This window comes from Bos indicus x Bos taurus, chromosome 1, assembly GCF_003369695.1.
Source record: "Bos indicus x Bos taurus breed Angus x Brahman F1 hybrid chromosome 1, Bos_hybrid_MaternalHap_v2.0, whole genome shotgun sequence".
Lineage (NCBI taxonomy): Eukaryota > Metazoa > Chordata > Mammalia > Artiodactyla > Bovidae > Bos > Bos indicus x Bos taurus.
In genome coordinates, this window is record NC_040076.1 from 126,899,428 (window position 1) to 126,920,526 (window position 21,099).

General features: G+C 42.9%; 1 pseudogene; it reads left to right on the forward strand.

Moving 5' to 3' along the window:
* The first annotated feature begins 392 nt into the window (after window positions 1-392).
* Window positions 393-963, forward strand: LOC113898147 (annotated as a pseudogene).
* Window positions 964-21,099: the final 20,136 nt, after the last annotated feature.

The following is a 21,099-nucleotide window of genomic DNA, read 5'->3' on the forward strand; positions in this document are numbered from 1 at the left end:
GAAAACTGGAAAGTTGAACAATCATGCACTTGTCTCATCTCCTACTCTGTACTCAAGAAATTTCTGTGTTTGTCTGGGTATATTTGTCCATTCACCCTGAACACTGGAAGCATGCTCTATCCAGTTGGCAAGACCCAGAGCAGGGCCCAGCTAATTTTCATGCTCTGAAGACATAGCTAAGGTCTTCTGAGGCCAAGAACTGTGTCACTTGCCTGCTTGGTACACATTTGAGTTTGTACCTCCAGTGGTCATCAAAGAAGGATAGGACTTTTCCGCCCACTCCGCTGCTGTCCCCCATCTCACTCCAGTGTTTCTCGGGCAGCACTGCACTAGCTCTGAGCTCTGTGCTCATACTAAGCTAACACCACCAATGCGTCCCTCCAGTTGCTACCATGACAATCTACCGGGACCTTATCAGCCATGATGAGATGTTTTCCAGACATCTGTGTCTGGAGGAGTGGGGAGGATGGTCAGGAGGACAGAGGGTAACATTGATGACTGGCTCATTGGTGGAAATGCCTCCCCTGAAGGCCCAGAGGGCAAAGGAACAGAAAGTACAGTAAGTAATCATTGGTGTCGATGATTGTCATGAACCGTCCCTTCTAGGAAACCAGCTTCACAAAAGAAGCCTACAAGAAGGCCATCAAAGATTACATGAAGTCAATCAAAGGGAAATTTGAAGAACAGAGACCAAAAGGAGTAAAACCTTTTATGACAAGGACTGCAGAACAAATCAAGCACATTCTTGCTGATTTCAAACACTATTAGCTCTTTATTGGTGAAAATGATCCAGGTGGCAGGGTTGCTCTGATGGACTACCCTGAGGATGATGTGACCCCATAGATGATTTTCTTTAAAGATGGCTTAGAAATGGAAAACATTAACAAATTTGACAATGACTTTGGATCTCTCACCATGATCATAACTGACTGCTGCTTTTCATCCAGCAACACCAGGACTTAGACAAAGGAGACTGATGTCATCTTAAGCTCTTCATTTGTTTTGAAAGTTGATTTGTTTGGAGTGGAGGCATTGTTTTTGAGGGAAAAAAAAATCATAACATGTAGGTTGTTTAAAAATAAAATGCATTTAAACTCAAAAAAAAAAAAAAAATGTTGGGGCTGGAGACCCACCAGGCTCTACTCATGGCAGGTTAAAGATCGATGTGTCACCCACTGGCTTATCCCTCCCCAGGGCTGTGGGAGAATAATGCAGTGGGGCTTCAGTACATGATACCCTTGAGTTCTTCCAAACCCTGAGAAAGGAGACTTGGGTAGCAGTAGAAAGGAGCTGTGGAGAAGAGCCTGGCAACCCACTCCAGTATTCTTGCCTGGAGAATCCCCATGGACAGAGGAGCCTGGTGGGCTAGAGTCCACGGGATCACAAAGAGTCGGGCATGACTGAAGCGACTGAGCATACACGCACTGAAAGGCGCTGGCTACAGAACTGGCCCAAAGCTTCCTCCAGCAGCAAAGCTCAGTGGTGGAGAGATTCCATAACAAAGGAACTCTTCTGAAAAATATCTCTATTTTCCAGCAAAACACAGGAACTAATAGTGCCCTGTATTGAGCCAGTCTCTTCATATGAACCCACACAGGTTGATATGATTGTTGCTTATTATTGCTTTTGTAGTTGTAGTTATTCTGCATCTCTCAGCACAGGATGGTTTTTAAAAAGTCCCGCAGGTCAGACAGCTAGTAAATAGGATACCTGGGGCAGGAACTGATGCAGCTCTGACCACAGTGCACGTTCCCAGTCACACCACTCCAGGGTCATCCGAGGAAGATACATCTCCCACTGGGCAGTTTTCTAAGTGGTGAAAGTTTGGGAGACCCTGGTTCTGAAAGGCAGTCAGTCACTCCTGATGGTGAGAGTAACTTCTGAGCAGCTTCCATGGTGTTTTGGAGGTGAAAAAGCTGTTTGGGCATTTAATTCCAAAGCAGCAACACCAGCTCCAGAAAAGAACCCTGAGGAGAATCTTATCTGAACAAAAAAGGGAACAGGAGACAAAAATGACTCCAGAAAGAAAGGATCTGACTGGAGGAGTGCGTGCATGCTAAGTTGCTTTAGTCGTGTCCAGCTCTGTGTGACCCTATGGACCAAAGCCCAACAGGCTCCCCTGTCCATGGGATTCTCCAGGCAAGAATACTGGAGTGGGTTTCCATGCACTCTTCCAGGGGATCTTCCCAACCCAGGGAAAGAACCTGCGTCTCTTATATCTCTTGCATCGGCAGGCAAGTTCTTTACCACTAGCACCACTTGGGAAGCCCAGATGGAGGAATCAGATCAGATCAGATCAGGTCAGCCGCTCAGTTGTGTCCGACCCTCTGGGACCCCATGAATCGCAGCATGCCAGGCCTCCCTGTCCATCACCAACTCCCGGAGTTCACTGAGACGGAGGAATAGGAGCTAGCAATTCCTGCCTGCACTGGCCATTTTATTGCATAAGCTGAATCCTGTGTGTACAAAACAATTTTATTTCTGATTCCAAGTGCTTTTCGCCCTGCTCTGGGTCTCCTCTTTCAGCCCGGGGTGAAGTGTCATACAGGTTCTGCTGCTCGTCTAGTCACTTTTAGTGACCCAAACTGTCTCACGACAGTAATTTAAGTGTCTAGTTCAAACTAATAGTCCAAACTTCTCACTTCAGTATCAATCTTCTCTGCCCTGATTTAGACCTGCCCCAGGCTGAATGTGAAGAGTGGACTCACTGGAAAAGATCCCGATGATGGGAAAGAGTGAAGGCAAAAGGAGAAGGGGGCAACAGAGGATGAGTTGATTAGGTAACGTCACAGACTCAGTGGACATGAATTTGAGCAAACTCTGGGAGATGGTGGAGGACAAAAGAGCCTGTTGTGCTACAGTCTACAGAGTGGCAAAGAGTTGGCTTAGTGACTGAATGACAACAGGCTGGAAGGTTGTCGAGAGGAGGGAGGATGAGTTTGACTTCTTGCCTTTTCCTGAGCTCCTTCTACACTCAGTGTGGTTGCTGACTCCTTAGGGATAGGCGGGGTCCAGGGGAAGGGGGATGGAGAATGACACGGTCTTAGATGACCTGTCCTGGCATGATGTGGCTCTGTGGCTCTCTGAGCCTGATGATGCTCAAAGCAGCCTCTTTCTTTCCTGGACCACTTAGGTGACTTTCTTGGAGATTCTGTTCTGAATCTCAATTCTGGCCATGTCTCTTCCAGCCAACAGCTGACAACTCCAAACATTTGGCCCCTAGATTTCCTCAGCACCCCTCTCTGCTAGGTCAATCCCTCTGGCACCCCCCCACTTTGGATGAATCCCTTAAGAGATGTCTCTGGTCAATCCCTCCTGGGAATCGTGTGCCCTCTCAGTAGACAGAAGCTCCCTCCCACTGCACCTCATCCCAGTTTCCTCCTTCTCCCTCACTCTGAAACCTTAGGGCAGTAGCCTCAGCCTCTTGCCTTTAGATTTCTCAGATCTGTCACATTGCATCCCCCAGGTGCAATGAGGCATCACTTGGAGGTCACTTTCACTTGTCTTAATAAGAAATGCCCTCCTTATCTTTGCCCCCTAGAAGGGCGTGGAGAAATGCCATAGGCCAGATACAACTCTTTTGGGTATACTGTTCTAGCCTCTTGCTGTTATAGGCCAGAATGTGGAGACAGCCAAAGCCTGCCCACAGAATGGGTCTCCCAGACTCTTGTGGATCCTGCACAGATCTGACCTCTCATATAAGGATGTGAGGAGGCACCCATAGTACTGTCCTGTCACACCAAGAAAGTGAGACAAGAGAGACTGATCAAGCCACTCATCACCCCCAGACTCCAAAAGAAAGTGATGGGCCTTTACAGAGACTGGCTGGGGAAGGTTTCCTAGTTCTTGGGAGGGAGTGATCCAGAGACTCTCTCTGACTTCTTATGAGGAAGATAGTCTGAAAGGATGGGACATAGGGATGATGAGCTTGATGAGGCTGGAACTCTGAGACTGACCCAGGAGGACAGCAGGTGAAGGATGCTCCCTCCAAGAGGCTGTAGGTCCAGGGGACTCTCAGCCCAAGGGCACATGGAGTCTCAGAATCTGAATGACTGGCTGTTCCTGGGGAAAGCAGAGTGAAGGCTTGAGAATGTGTATCTTCCAGGGAGACTGCAAAGGGGCATGGGGGAGGAAGGACAGATGACGTGAACCCAGGAGGTGAGTTTGCTAAGGGCTCACTCTCTAGGAATGGAGGATGCTTAGTTAATAAAAAATGCACAAAACTCTGATAACTGCAAGCACCTACATCTAATTTGTTGAGTCACAAAACGTATTCTTTTAAAACACTTTGTCTTTAGATATCATTTTAGGCTCATAGATGAAAGTGAGGGTGAAAGTTATTCAATCATGTCCGACTCTTTGTGACCGTATAGACTGTGGCCCACCAGGCTCCTCTGTCCATGGAATTCTCCAGGCAAGAATACTGGAGCGGGTAGTCATTCCCTTCTCCAGGGGATCTTCCCGACCCAGGGATTGAACCTATGTCTCCTGCCTGCCTCTCCTTCATTGGCAACAGGATTCTTGACCACTTGAGCCACCTGGGCATACATCCAAATGTGAATACAGTTAATACAGGCCAGTCATTTAAAAATATTTGCTTTATGGCTTTGCCATTCTCTCTGAATCTCTCTCTCCTCACCTCTCTTCTATCCCTCCCTCCCTTTTCCCATCTCTTGCAACCATTTTGGGGTATGTGTAGTGCCTCTACCCCTAAATATTTGCATGTATATACCCTAAAACACAAGGGTTCTCTTATATGAGTTAGTGCAATGATCAAAGTCAGGAAATTAACAATACTATATATATATATATATATATAAATTTATTGGAGAAGGAAATGGCAACCCACTCCAGTATTCTTGCTTGGAGAATTCCAAGGACATAGGAGCCTGGTGGGCAACACCATCTGTGGGGTCGCAAAGAGTCAGACACAACAAAGTGACTAACGCATTCAAATTTCACCAACTGTCCCAACGATGATCTTTATTGAAAAAGAAAATCCTGGATCACAAGTTGCATTCAACTGTTACATGTCTTTAATCTGGGAAGGTTCTTTGATTTTACCTAGTCTTTCACAACCTTGACATTTTTTGTTAATACAGGCCAGTCGGTTACTTTACAGACTATTCCCCCAGTTTGTGTTATGCGTTTTTGGCAGGAATACTACATAAGCAATGCTGAGTTCTTCTCTGTACATCTTTCTGGGGAGCTCCTGGTGACTACCCATTCCACTACTGGTGACATTACCTTTTTGATCACCTGGTTAAGGTGGTGTCTGCCAGCTTTGTCCTCTGTGAGACATTCTGTTTCCATGTCATAAATAAGTACCTTGTGGGTTGATACTTGAGATTTAATAGAAGTGAATTTCTTTTTCTCCCCACACGTGTTCCTCCTTACATCTTCTGCTTGGATGAATTACATCTTCACTTGGCCAACTGCCCAAGCTAGAAACTAGACAGTCATCACTTTCTTCTTCCTTGTCTTTTGTATTCAGTAACCAGATTCTGTAGATGCTGCCCCTTTAACTCCTTTCAAATTGGTCTTCTCTGTTTCTACTGCAGCTGCTTAGCTCAGCTTCTCATCATCTTCCACTTCAGTTACTGAGATACCCCTAAGTAGGCTCTTTACTTCCTATCCCTCTCCCATCCTACCTGCTTTACCACCAGAGCTGTCTTTCAAAAATGCCAATTTGCATTTTCCTACCTAAAAATCTTTAATGAAGTAGTTGCAATCTGGAGGTTTTCAGGCATTGATGGGAACGATGTGACACATGTACTGCACCTCTGTACCATAACAAAATGCCACAGACTGGGTGGCTTAAATAGCACAAATTTATTTTCTCACAGTTCTGGAGGCCAGAAGTTCAAGATCAAGATTGTGGTCAACTCTATTTCTGTCAAGAGCACTCTTCCTGGCTTTCAGATGGTGCCTTCTTGCTCTGTCTTCACACAGCCTTTCTTTGATGCTTACACATGGAGAAAGAGAATGAGCTTTCTGGTGTCCCTTCTTGTTCAGTCACTCAGTCATAGCCGACTCTCTGTGACCCCATGAATCGCAGCACGCCAGGCCTCCCTGTCTATCACCAACTCCCGGAGTTCACTCAAACTCACATCCATTGAGTCGGTGATGCCATCCCGCCATCTCATCCTCTGTCGTCCCCTTCTCCTCCTGCCCCCAATCCCTCCCAGCATCAGAGTCTTTTCCAATGAGTCAACTCTTCGCCAAAGTACTGGAGTTTCAGCTTTAACATCATTCCTTCCAAAGAACACCCAGGGCTGATCTCCTTTAGAATGGACTGGTTGGATCTCCTTGCAGTCCAAGGGACTCTCAAGAGTCTTCTCTAACACCACAGTTCAAAAGCATCAATTCTTTGGTGCTCAGCTTTCTTCACAGTCCAACTCTCACATCCATACATGACCACTGGAAAAACCATAGCCTTGACTAGATGGACCTTTGTTGGCAAAGTAATGTCTCTGCTTTTCAATATGCTCTCTAGGTTGGTCGTTAACTTTCCTTCCAAGGAGTAAGCATCTTTTAATTTCATGGCTGCAGTCACCATCTGCAGTGATTTTGGAGCCCCCAAAAATAAAGTCAGCCACTGTTTCCACTGTTTCCCCATCTATTTCCCATGAAGTCACAAATTCTATTGGATCAGGGCCCCTCTCTTATGACCTCATTTGACCTTAATTACTTCCTTAAAGGCCCCATCTCCAAACACAGCCACACTCCGTCATATATATGTTAGGGCTTCAGTATGAATTTCAGGGAGACACAGACGTTCCGGCCACATGTGCATGTGTGTGCTCAATTGTGTCTGACTCTTTGCAACCCTGTGGACTGTAGCCCACTGGGCTCCTCTGTCCATGGGATTTTCCAAGCAAAAATATTGGAGTGGGTTGCCATTTCCTGCTCTAGGGGATCTTCCTGACCCACGGATCGAATCTGCATCTCTTGCGTCTCCTGAATTGGCAGGCAGATTCTTTACCACTCTGCCACCTGGGAAATTCTCAGTCCATAATAAGCTCCCATATTTCCCTTTTTCATACCCATGGCATACTCAGTTAGAGCACTCTTTTCTGTAGAATTTGGTGTTTGGGTTTTTTTGTTTTGTTTTGTTTAGTTGGTTGAGGGTTATTTTGGCTGCCCTGTGGGACCTGCGGGATTGTAATTCCCCAACCAGGGGTCAAACCTGTGCTCCCTGAGGTAGAAGTGTGGAGTCTTAACCACTGGACCACCAGGGAAGTCCCTCTTTCCTACTGAATTTGAATGAGTCTCAGAACATTGTGTCCTACCTTCTCAAGGTCAAAGTCTCCTTTCAAACTGGAATGCAGTTTCCCCCAGGGAGCTTTAGCCATGTGTGTTAGTCATTTAGTCTTGTCCGACTAAGGAAAATCCTGAAAGAGATGGGAATACCAGACCACCTGACCTGCCTCTTGAGAAACCTGTATGCAGGTCAGGAAGCAACAGTTAGAACTGGACATGGAACAACAGACTGGTTCCAAATAGGAAAAGGAGTATGTCAAGACTGTATATTGTCACTCTGCTTATTTAACTTATATGCAGAGTACATCATGAGAAATGCTGGGCTGGAGGAAGCACAAGCTGGAATCAAGATTGCTGGGAGAAATATCAATAACCTCAGATATGCAGATGACACCACCCTTATGGCAGAAAATGAAGAACTGAAGGAGAAGGCAATGGCACCCCACTCCAGTACTCTTGCCTGGAGGATCCCATGGACGGAGGAGCCTGGCGGGCTATAGTACATGGGATCACAAAGAGTCGGACATGACTGAGGGACTTCATTTTATTTTTCACTTTCATGCATTGGAGAAGGAAATGGCAACCCATTCCAGTGTTCTTGCTTGGAGAATACCAGGGACAGGGGAGCCTGGTGGGCTGCCGTCTCTGGGGTCCCACAGAGTCGGACACAACTGAAGTGACTTAGCAGCAAAGAGCCTCTTGATGAAAGTGAAAGAAGAGAGGGGGAAAGTTGGCTTAAAGCTCAACATTCAGAAAACTAAGATCATGGCATCCGGTCCCATCACTTGATGGCAAATAGATGGGGAAACAGTGGAAGCAGTGGCTGACTTTATTTTTCTCGGCTCCAAAATCACTGCAGATGGTGATTGCAGCCATGAAATTAAAAGACACTTACTCCTTGGAAGGAAAGTTATGATCAACCCAGACAGCATATTAAAAAGCAGAGGCATTACTTTGCCAACAAAGGTCTGAGTAGTCAAGACTATGATTTTTCCAGTAGTCATGTATGGATGTGAGAGTTGGACTGTAAAGAAAGCTGAGCACCGAAGAATTGATGCTTTTGAATTGTGGTGTTGGAGAAGACTCTTGAGAGTCCCTTGGATTGCAAGGAGATCCAACCAGTCCATCCTAAAGGAGATCAGTCCTGGGTGTTCATTGGTGGGACTGATGTTGAAGCTGAAACTCCAATATTTTGGCCACCTGATGCGGAGAGCTGATTCATTTGAAAAGACCCTAATGCTGGGAAAGATTGAGGGCAGGAGGAGAAGGGGATGACAGAGGATGAGATGGTTGGATGGCATCACTGACGAAATGGACATGGGTTTGGGTGGACTCCAGGAGTTGGTGATGGACAGGGAGGCCTGGTGTGCTGTGGTTCATGGGGTCACAAAGAGTTGGACACAACTGAGCGACTGAACTGAACTGAATTCTTTGTGACCCCATGGACTGTCACTTGCCAGGCTCCTCTGTCCATGGAATTCCCCAGGCAAGAATATTGGAGTGGTTTGCCATTTCCTTCTCCAAGCTTTAGCCATGAGAGAATTTAATTCAGAGGAGAGAAATACAAGGAAGAAGAGGACATTGCTGATGAAGGTGGCAAAACAGCAGAAAGACCTCAGGAAGTAAAGGTAGAAGCCTGGGTTACTGTATCCTGTGCAAACCACAGTGCCTGTGTGTGTTTACCAGATGTGTGACTTGGGGATTGTGATTACTTGGGTATTGAGTAATTAGGCAAAAAAACTTTCCAACTTGACTCTTTGACCCTCCAGGAGATTCTTAGTTACCAGGTACTTTCACGAAGAAGGCAATGGCACCCCCACTCTAGTACTCTTGCCTGGAAAATCCCATGGACGGAGGAGCCTGGAAGGCTGCAGTTCATGGGGTCGCTGAGGGTCGGACATGACTGAGCGTTCACTTTCACTTTTCACTTTCATGCATTGGAGAAGGAAATGGCAACCCACTCCAGTGTTCCTGCCTGGAAAATCCCAGGGACAGGGGAGCCTGGTGAGCTGCCGTCTCTGGGGTCCCACAGAGTCGCACACAACTGAAGTGACTTAGCAGCAGTAGCAGATACTTTCAATGCATTTGTTTCCTGCTTAAAGTAGTTAGGGTGGGCTCTGTTTTTTCTACAACAAATAAAACTGAGGCATTCCTGCACTTTATGTGCTGATATGTCAAGCTCTTTGCCATTTCCTAAATGTGCCAGGTAGTTCTGTGCAGATCTGCTGTACTCAACTGTGTTCTTTGTCTAATATTCCCTCCCTCCTTCCATCATACTAAGTAGGAGGTGTTTGGCTGCAAGTAACAGAAAAACTGTCAGAAAATGGCTTAAACAATTACAGGTTATTTTGTCCATAAAAAAAGAGTCCTATGGGTCTTCAAAAATTTTAAAATAGAATTACTACATGATCCAGCAATTCCATTTCTGGGTATATACCCCGAAGAACTGAAAGCAGAGTCTCAAAAAAATGTGTATACCCACGTCCATGGCAGCATTAGTCACAATAGTGAAAAGGCAGAAGCAACATAGATGTCCACTGATGAATGGAAATTTGGTGAATGAATAAACAAAATGTGGTATATACATATAATGGAATACTATTCAGTCTCAAAAAGGAAGATAAATCTGACATGTTACAACATGGCTGAACCTTGAGGCTGTTATGTGAAGTGAAATAAGCTGGTCATAAGAATATATAAACTGTATGATTCCACTTTTATGTGGAACCTAGAGTAGTCAAATGGCAACCCACTCCAGTGTTCTTGCCTGGAGAATCCCAGGGACGGGGGAGCCTGGTGGGCTGCCGTCTCTGGGGTCGCACAGAGTCGGACACGACTCAAGTGACTTAGCAGCAGCAGCAGCAGAGTAGTCAAAATCCTACAGACAAAGTAGAATGGTGGTTGCCAAGGACTGAGGGGAGAGAGATGTGGAGAGTTATTGTTTGATGGGTACAGAGTTTCAGTTTTGCAAGATGAAAGGAGTTCGGGAGATGAATAGAGGTGAGGGTTGCACATCAGCATGACTATACATAAAGGGCTGAATTGTACAACCAAATCTATGGTAAATTTTATGTTATGTGTATTTACTACAATAAAAATTGGGGTGGAGGATAGTCAAGTACACAGCCCCGGGATGCTTAATTTATCAACACAACAATGCCAAGGTTCTGAGTTATCTTCTTTGCCTTTTTCTTACTTCGAGCCCATGGGCACAAGATGACTGCTGCAGCTCCAGATACCTCATAACCAATGACAGGAATGAGCATTTTCTCCTAAAATGTAATTTTTATTTTTTATTAGAGGGGAAAACCCTTCCCAGATTTTTTTTTTTTGCAAGTCATCCCCACCATACTCCTTCAAACCCTGACCAAGTTTCTTCTCCTTAACATCTCATGATGAATGTATAACTGTCTTAGTCTAGTCAACATTAATACCCCTGAATCTGGAGATGGACTTTCCTTCCCAAAATGCATTTCTGCCTGAGACCTGAGACCTGAGACCTGAACAAAATTAGTGTTGTGACAAAAAAAGGAGGAGAAACAGCCTCAGAACAGGCAGCCAGTTCTGTGCATCACACCAACATACCTATTTATCTTTCAATAATAGGTTCAACTGAAAATATTTCTGTAATACATGGACACCTGGGATTCATCTGGCTTGCCCTGTAGAACTGGCCTCTTCCTTCTTGGTTCCACTGTAGTACGCTGCGTGTACATTCACTGTAATGCCCAAAACACGTTCACCTTTCCTATTTGTTCACCTCTATGTAAGATTCTCAAAGACTGTGTTACCACATCTAAGTTTGTTCCGTAGACAAGTTGTTGGGGTAAGGAATAGCAACTTTATTCAGAAAGCCAGCAGACTGAGAAGATGGTGGACTAGCGTCCCAAACAATCATATTACTGGAGTTTGAATTCAGACTTATTTTATATTAAGAGGGGAGGAGGTGTTGGTTGTTGCAAACTTTTTGGTGTCAGTATCCTTTGTTCTTGCAGCTGTCCACCAGAGGTTAGGCTATGAGGTTCCTGTAAACCTGCAGCAGCACAAAGGTTATTCTCTGTCTATACTAATGGAAAAATGTTACACAGTTAAAGGTCAGAGCCTTGACAACAGGCTATCCTGTATATTTCAGACTATAGGCAACACTCTTGTAGAAAAAGCAACAGAATAAAAAGGTTAAAGTTAAAGAAACTGATCTAATATTGAGTCAGATTTGCTTTTTCCTATTACAACTGGACAATATGTTATTTCTTTGCCTCTCTTACACATAGAAAACACAGGAGAACACGGAAGGCAGTTACTCAATGATTGCTGAATGCTGAATGAATGAATGAGCAAATGAATGAGATCGTCTGTTCAGAGAAGCTGTTAACAAATGAGCTTAAAATTCTGAATTTAAAGCCCACAAAGGAAACCAATCAGACCACATAACCATTGCAGAAAGCTTAGGTGCAAAGAAAAGGCAACATCTCAGAAGTCAGATGAGGAAGGCGGAAGGGAAGGAGGTAGGGTCTGGGGTTTGCAATCCTTCCCCTGAGTTGAGGCTATGTATTTCACAAGCAGCTAATTTTTTTCATTTTTGGCAGAGGTAGGGGAGGAGAGCAGAAGCTCATGGGTCGTGAACTGTTGTCTAGTAGTCGGCTAGATCTAATCATCTTCTATTTTTTGTGAGTTGTTGTAGAAGCTGGAAAATTAATTTCAAAGTTTCAAGTTGTTTTCATGCTTGGTTACTATGGTGAGATCTCCAGAGGGCTTTATCAGCTTGTGGCTACCTCCTTACCCCCAATAATCCATTTTAATAGATGTCTTATCTGCAATGACACAAAAGAAATGTATTAGGATCTCAGTGAAACTGTCCTGAGGGGAGGGATGGGAGAAGAGCTAGATTCTGAGGATTCGATTTTCCTGTTGTTCAGTCACTAAGTCATGTCTGACTCTTTGTTACCCTATGGACTACAGCATGCCAGGCTTCTCTGTCCACTATCGCCTGGAGTTTGCTCAAATTCAGGTCCATTGAATAGTGATGCTATCTAACCATCTCATCCTCTGCCACCCCCTTCTCCTTTTGCTTTCAGTCTTTCCCAGCATCAGGGTCTTTTCCAGTGAGTCTGCTCTTCCCATCAGGTAGCCAAAGCATTGGAGTTTCAGCTTCAGCAATAGTCCTTCCAGTGAATATTCAGGGTTGATTTCCTTTAGGATTCACTAGTAGTGAACAAAAGATGGAGAGTAACCATGACTACTCATATTGATCACATCTAAAATGTGATAGTTATTTAATCTGGTGTGTTAGTTTTATATTTTTATATAAAGAATAAAAAATGTATAAGGACTTTTCATGAACTTTCTAGAAACCTTCATATTCAACTCTATTTTTCCATAGGGTGTGAAATTCTTCAATGGACCCTCTCCCATCCTAAATGTTTCAGAAATCTGAATTCTATGATTTGGCTGATATAACTGTGAGTAAGTAGTGCATTTTAAGAATTAACATTACAAAATGTTTAAAATGAAAAAAAAAAAAAAACTGTCTTTCACTTGGTCTTTGGGAAGAGAAGGGGAAAGGAAACAACGGCCCCTTTCCTCCATTTTCCTGTATTGGGTTTTTTCAGCTGTGACTCTATTGACATTTTGGCTGAGAGAATTTTTTGCTGGGGGAGGCACTGTCTTGCACATTGTAGGATGTTTAGTGGCATGCCTGGCTAGATGCCACTAGCATCTTCTCAGTTGTGACCATCAAAAATGTCTTCAGACATCACCAAATGTCATTTCAGAGGCAAAATCAATCTCTGCTCTATATTAATGCATCTCTTATATAGGAGCAGGGTGACTGTGTGTGTAAGTCAGAGACCTGTCAAAACTGAGATCCACATGGTCTAGGCCCTAAGTGGGTGGGGTTCCAAGAAGCAAAGTCCTGATAGGATTTACACATTTCATCTCAAGGAATATATATATATATAAGCCTTGGTGGCTCAGACAGTAAAGAATCTGCTTGCAGTGCAGGAGACCTGGGTTTGATTCTTGGGTTGGGAAGATTCCTTGGAGGAGGGCATGGCAACCCACTCCAGTATTCTTGCCTGGAAAATCCCCATGTATAGAGGATCCTGGCAGGCTGCAGTCCATGGGGTCGCAAAGATTTGGAGACAACTGAGAGATTAAACATTTTATATATATATATAATATACATAATTAATATATAATATACATATATTCCTATTTATGGCTGTGTGAGGTCTTTGTTACTGTGCGACCTTATCCTCTAATTGTGGCACGCAGCGTTCTCATTCTCATTGCAGTGGCTTATCATGTTGCCCAGCATGGGCTCTAGGGCACCTGGCCTTCAGTAGTTGCAGTGTGTGAGCTCTGTAGTTGCAGCCCCTGGGCTCTAGAGTGTGGGCTCAGTACTTGTGGCACACGGGCTTAGTTTCTCCGCACCATGTAGGATCTTCCCTGATCAGGGATCAAACCTGTGTCTCCTGCATTGGCAGGTAGATGCTTATCCACTATCCCACCAAGGAGGCCTCTATCACAAGGAATATAAATGAGGCCCCAGTATGGAATCTAGAGCAGTTTTTATCAAAATATCTTTCTTTTTCTCTAATATCCAACCCTCCATTCTTCACTCTCTCTCCCTAGATTAGCAGCTCTCACCCGCCCATTCTCTCTCTACATCCATCTGCGGCCCCGGCTCACTTCCACTTGTTGCCTCTGATAAAGTCATACCCCCACTCTCGATTCCCCCTTAGAATCTACCCCTGTGACTTGTACTCTATCCCTTTGCCTTTTCCCTGATTCTCCAATGATGTAATCTGGACCTTCCCAGCTCTTCTCCACAGTTGGATGTGGGTGGATGGGAGGGACTGAACGGCTCAGGCTATACCAAATTTAGCAGCCAGGAGGAGGACAGGGAGAGCTGGCAGCACGCACATGTGTGAAGAGTTGCAGAGTTTTTCACCCTACTCACAAATGTGCAAAGAAGACATAGCATTTCATTTCTCCAAAATTGTTCTCATCTTTCCTACAAGCTTCCAACCACTAAATAGAAGGAGAAATATTCTGGCACAATTTAAATTGACATTTTAGGTACATGGTATTTACCTTTAGGTATTATCATCTTTTTAGGTATTAAAAAATGCTATCTCTTAGGCAACTGCATCCTCCTTTTTTGAGATGGTGTCTGGGTTTTTGGTGGAATTATGGCTGACAACCCTGGAGGGACAGAGAGAAGAATATGGAAACCTCAGACCCATGTAGCATCTTCTGCTTCCTTGCTGATTTCTGTTGTCGGGGGCAGGGGTCTGGACTTTCCTGGGTTGTATCTACCCCTTCCCTGGGAGTTCAGTGAGGACTTGCTGCTGAGGCTGTGCTTACAGTAACTGTGGTCTGAATCCTCCTGGCTTGGAAGCTCACTGATGACTCTGTCTCTGCTCTGGCTGCTGCTGCTTCAGATCCCTCATCCTCCACCTGGCTCTTGCTGAGAATGTTCACCCTGGGTCTTGCTGCTGACTCACCTTCCCTTGAGGGGTGAGGTGTGGTCTCTTGGCTCTCAACTCAGTTACTCCCCAGGCCTCTTCTCTGGACCAGATGGAAGCTCCTTCACCCAATTTATTCCTGGGGGCAGCCCAGGAAATTAGATTCTGCCTCTCTCCCTGCAGAATCATGCCATGCTACTGAGTTCAATTGGGATGTAGCCACTCCCAGGGTGATGCCAGCCAACCTGCAAGGTGAGCCCCTCCCAAAGCCCCAAAGAGGAAGACTTCAGATGCCCCTAGCCTTTCCCCCACCTACTTAACAAACCTGCCCACTTTGGGTGGAATCAGGGAAAGGGAGATTAGAGTCATCTCTGACAATTTAGTACTGATTGGGTGGGGGGTGGGGAGGTGGGGGTTCCTCTTTCTTTTCCTTCTCTACTTCCCCGTGTAAAGCTCTATGATCAAGTTGACTTTTGTTTTAGTTTTGTTTTATTTAATTTATTTTATTGAAGCATAAGTTGATTTACAATGTTGTGTTAGTTTCTGTTACAGCAAAGTGACTCAGTTTTACATATATATATTTTTTTCATATTCTTTTCCATTATGGTTTATCACAGGGTACTGAATATAGTTCCTTATGGGACCTTGTTTATCCATTCTATATGTAATATTTGCATCTGCTAATTCCCAACTCCTAATCTGTCCCTATCTCTCCCTCCCCCATCTCCCTCACCCTTGACAACCACAAGTCTATTTTTTTTTTTTAGCCAGTGGACAAACACATGTCTTTATGGTATCAATCACTTACAGATTCAAAACTCCAAGAGAAAAAAGTGCTAAAGGAATAAGCCACCATGTCACTAAAGGAAATATGCAAAGTACCAAAAAGTTGGGCATGTTATGTATGAAGCATCAGAGGACATTTTTTCCTGTGCCTATTCCTATTTATTTGACCAATTCGATTTTATATGCCTGGAGAATCCCAGGGACGGGGGAGCCTGGTGGGCTGCTATCTATGGGGTCGCACAGAGTTGGACACAACTGAAACGTCTTAGCAGCAGCAGCAGCAGCATAGGGAATGAGGCATGTCCCCTTTACTTTTCTTTCTTTTTTTAAAATCAGAGTATAGTTGCTTTACACTGTTGTTTCAGTTTCTGCTGCACAGCAAAGTGAATCAGCTATGCATATACATATATCACCTTTTTTTGTACTTCCTTCCCATTTAGGCCACCACAGAGCACCAAGTAGAGTTCCCTGTGCTATACAGCAGTTCTCACTAGTTATCTGTTCTATATGTGTGTGTGTGCTCAGTTGTGTCTGATTCTTTTCAACCCCATGTAGCCCACCAGGCTGTAGCCCACCAGGCTCCTCTGTCCATGGAATTTTCCAGACAAGAATACTGGAGTGGATTGCCGTTTGCCACTCTAGGGAATCTTCGTGAACCAGGGATCAAACCCATGTCTTCTGCATCTCCTGCATTGGCAGGCAGATTCTTTACCACTCCACCACATGGGAATCCCCATAGTATATATGTCAATCCCAATCTCCCAATTCATTCCCCCTACACTTTCCCACTTGGTATCCATACGTTTGTTCTCTACCTCTGTGTTTCTATTTCTGCTTTGCAAATAAGATCATCTTTACCATTTTTCTAGATTCCACATTTTTCTAGATTTCTAGATTAATACATTAGTCATTCATTGAAAAGTGGAAGTGAAAGTGTAAGTTGCTCAGTTTTGTCTGACTCTTTGTGATTCCATGGACTGTATAGTCCATGGATTTCTCCAGGCCAGAATATTGGAATGGGTAGCCTTTCCCTTCTCCAGGGGATCTTCCCAACCCAGGGATCGAACCTGGGTCCCCCACATTGCAGGTGGATTCTTTACCAGCTGAGCCACAAGGGAAGCCCTGAAGTGGGTAGCCGATCCCTTCTCCAGCAGATCTTCTTGAACCAGGAATCAAACTGGGGTCTTCTGCATTGCAGGCAGATTCTTTACCAACTGAGCTAATTATATGATTATTTGTTTTTCTTTTTCTGACTTACTTCACTCTGTATGACAGTCTCTAGTTCCATCCATTTCTCTGCAAAGGAGACAATTTTGTTCCTTTTTACGGCTGAGTAATGTTCCATTGTATATATGCACCACATCTTCTTTATCCATTCCTTTGTTAATGGACATTTTGGTTGCTTCTATGTCCTGGCTGTTGTAAATGGTACTGCAATAAACATTGGGGTGCATGTATCTTTTTGAATTATAGTTTACTTTGGGCTTCCCTCATAGCTCAGTTGGTAAAGAATCTGCCTGCAATGCAGGAGACCTGGGTTCAATCCTAAGATTTGGAAGATCCCCTGGAAAAGGGAAAGGCTATCCACTCCAGTATTCTGGCCTGGAGAATTCCATGGACTATTCAATCCATGGGGTTGCAAAGAGTCAGATACAACTGAGCGACTTTCACTTTCACTGAGCATATATCCAGTAGTGGAATTATTGGGTCATATGGTAGTTCTATTTTTAGTTTTCCAAGGAACCTCCATACTGTTCTCCATAGTGACTGTATCAGTTTACATTCCCATCAACGGTGTAAGAGGGTTCCCTTTTCTCCACACCCTCTCCAGTATTTATTGTTTGTAGATTTTTTGATAATGGCCATTCTGACTGGGGTGAGGTAATAACCTCATTATAGTTTTGATTTGCATTTCTTTGGTAACTAGTGATGTTGAGCATCTTTTCATATGTTTATTGGCCATCTGTATAAATTATTTGGACAAATGTCTATTTAGGTCTTCTACCCATTTTTGATTAGGTTATTTGTTTCTTTGATATTGAGCTGCATGAACTTATTGTATATTTTGGAGACTAACCTTTTGTCAGTGGTTTTGTTTGCAAATATTTTCCCCCATTCTGAGAATTGTCTTATATTGTTTATGGTTTCTTTTGCTGTGCAAAAGTTTTTAAGTTTAATTAGGTCCCATTTGTTTATTTTTGCTTTTATATTCATTAGTCTAGAAAGTGGGTAAAAAGGGATCTTGCTGCAATGTATGTTAAAGAGTGTTCTGCTTACTTTTTCCTTTAAGGGTTTTATAGTGTCTGGCCTTAAATTTAGGTCTTTAATCCATTTCAAGTTTATTTTTGTGTATGGTGTTAGGGAGTGTTCTAATTTCATTCTTTTACATGTAGCTGTCCAGTTTTCCCAATGCCTCTTAATGAAGAGGCTGTCTTTTCTCCATTGTATATTCTTGCCTCCTTTGTCATAGACTAGGTGACCATAGGTGAGTGGGTTTATCTCAGAACTTTCTATCCTGCTCCATTGATCTATATTTCTATTTTTGTGCCAGTACCATATGGTCCTGATTACTGTGGCTTTGTAGTATATTTGGAAGCCAGGGAACTTGTTTCCTCCAGCTCCATTTTTCTTTCTCAAGATTGCTTTGGCTATTCAGGGTCTTTTGTGTTTTCATACAAATTGTATAATTTTTGTTCTAACTTTGTGAAAAAATGCCACTGGTAATTTGATAGGGATTGCATTGAGTCTGTAGATTGCTTTTGGTAATATAGTCATTTTCACAATATTGATTCTTCCAATCCAAGAACGTGGCATATCTCTCCACTTGTTTGTGTTGTCTTTATTTTCTTTCATCAGCAGCTTATAGTTCTCTGCATACAGGTCTTTTTCCTCCTTAGGCAGGTTTATTCCTAGGTATTTTATTCTTTTGTTGCAATGGTAGATGAGATTGTTTCCTTAATTTCTCTTTCTGATCTTTTGTTGTTAGTGCATAGGAATGCAAGAGATTCCTGTATATTAATTTTGAATCCTGAAACTTTACTAAATTCATTGATTAGCTCTAAAAGTTTTCTGGTAGCCTCTTTAAGATTTTCAATGTATAGTATCATGTCATCTGAAAACAGTGACAGCTTTACTTCTTTTCCAGTTTGGATTCCTTTTATTTCTCTTTATTCTTTGATTACCATAGCAAGGAATTCCAAAACTGTAATGAATAATAGTGGCAAGAGAGGACATTCTTGTCTTGCTCCTGATCATAGAGTAAATGCTTTCAGTTTTTCACCATTGAAAGTGATATTTGCTATAGGTTTGTCATATATGACCTTTATTATACTCTGTGCCCATTTTTTGGAGAGGTTTTTTTTTTTTTAATCATAAATGGGTGTTGAATTTTGTCAAAAGCTTTTCTGCATCTACTGAGATGATCATATGGTTTTTTTAACAGATACACTTAAAAAAATGATTTACCTTGTATTTTTGGTGGTGTTGGGTCCTAGTTGCTGTGCAGGCTTTTCTCTAGCTGCAGTCAGTGGAGGCTGCTCTCTAACTGGGGCATGTGGGCCTCTCATTTCAGTGGCCTCTCTTTTGCAGAGCATGGGCTCTACACGTGGGCTTCAGTAGTTGTGGCTTCTGGGCTTTAGAGCACAGGCTCAGTGGTTGTGGTACATGGGCTTAGTTGCTTCATGGCATGTGGGATCTTCCTGGACCAGTGATTGAACCCATGTCCCCTGCATTGGCAGTTGGATTTTCTACCGCTGAACCACCAGGGAAGACCCAATCATACGGTTTTCATTCTTCAATTTGTTAATGTGGTGTATCACATTGACTGATTTGCATGTATTGAAGAATCCTGGCATCCCTGGGATAAATCCCACTTAATTATAATCCTTTTAAGGTATTGCTGGATTCGGTTTGCTGGTATTTTGTTGAGGATATTTGTGTCTATTTTCATCAGTGATGCTGCTGCTGCTAAGTCGCTTCAGTCGTGTCCGACTCTGTGCAATCCCATAGACGGCAGCCCACCAGGCTTCCCGTCCCTGGGATCCTCCAGGCAAGAACACTTAATTTTCTTTTTTTTGTGGTATCTTTGTTTGGTTTTGGTATCAAGGTGATGGTAGCCTCTTAAAATAAGCTTGGGAGTGTTCCTCCTTCTGCAGGTTTTTGGAAGAGCTTGAGAAGGATAGGTGTTAGCTCTTCACTAAATGTTTGATAGACTTCACCTGTGAAGACATTTGGTCCTGGACTTTTGTTTGATGGGAGTTTTGTAAAGCACAGTTTCAGTTTCATTACTTTGATCAGTCTCTTCATGTTTTCTGTTTCATCTTGGTTCGGTATTGGAAGTTTGTGCTTTTCTAAGAGTCTGTACTTCTTCCAGGTTTTCCATTTTATTGGCATATAGTTTTGTAGTAGTTTCCTATGATCCTTTGTATTTCTGTGATGTCTGTTGTAACTTCTTTTTAATTTTTAATTTTATTGATTTGAATCCTCTTCCTTATTTCCTTGATGAATCTGGCTAAAGGTCTACCAATTTTATTTTCTCGAAGAACCAGCTTTTAGTTTCATTGATATTTGCTATTGTTTTCTTCGTTTCTATTTCATTTATTTCTGCTCTGATGTTTATGATTTCTTTCCTCTTACTAACTTTGGGGTTTTCTTTGTTCTTTCTCTGTTTGCTTTAGGTGTAAGATTAGGTTATTTGTTTGAGATTTTTCTTGTTTCTTAAGGCAGGATTCTATTGCAGTTCCCTTTTAGAACTGCTTTTGCTGCATCCCATAGGTTTTTGGTCGTTTTCATTGTCATTTGTCTCTAATTTTTTAAATTTCCTTGTTGATTTCTTCAGTGATCAATTGGTTATTTAATAGCATATTGTTTAGCCTCCATGTATTTGGGTTTTTTTTACAGTTTTTTCCCCCCTGTAATTGATGCCTAACCTCTTAGCATTGTGGTCAGAAAAGATGTTTGATATGATTTTAATTTTCTTAAATTTATCAAGGTTTGATTTGTGACCAAAGATGTGATCTACCCTGAAGAATGTTCTGTGTACACTTGAGAAGAAAGTGTATCTGTTGCTTTCAGATGGAATATCCTATAAATATCAATTAAGTCCCTCTGGTTCAATGTGTCATTTAAGGCTTGTGTTTCCTTATTAATTTTCGTTTTGATTATTTATACGTTGGTATAAGTGGAGTGTTATTGCGTTACTATCGATTTTCCCTTTTACAGCTGTTAGCATTTACCTTACATCTTCAGGTGCTCCTATGTTGGGTACATAAATATTTACAATTGTTGTATCTTCTTCTTGGATTGCTCCCTTGATCATTATGTTATGTCCTTCTTTGTCTCTTGTTTATAAGTCTATTTTATCTGATATAATTATTGCTGCTCCAGCTTTCTTTTGATTTACATCTGCATGGAGTATCTTTTTCCATCCTCTCATTTTCAGTCTGTATGTGTCCTAGGTAGGCAGCATATATAAGTTATTGTTTTTGTATCCATTCAGTCAGTCTATGTCTTTTGGTTGGAGCATTCAATCCATTTACATTTAAGGTAACTATTGATATATATGTCCTATTACCAGTTTAAT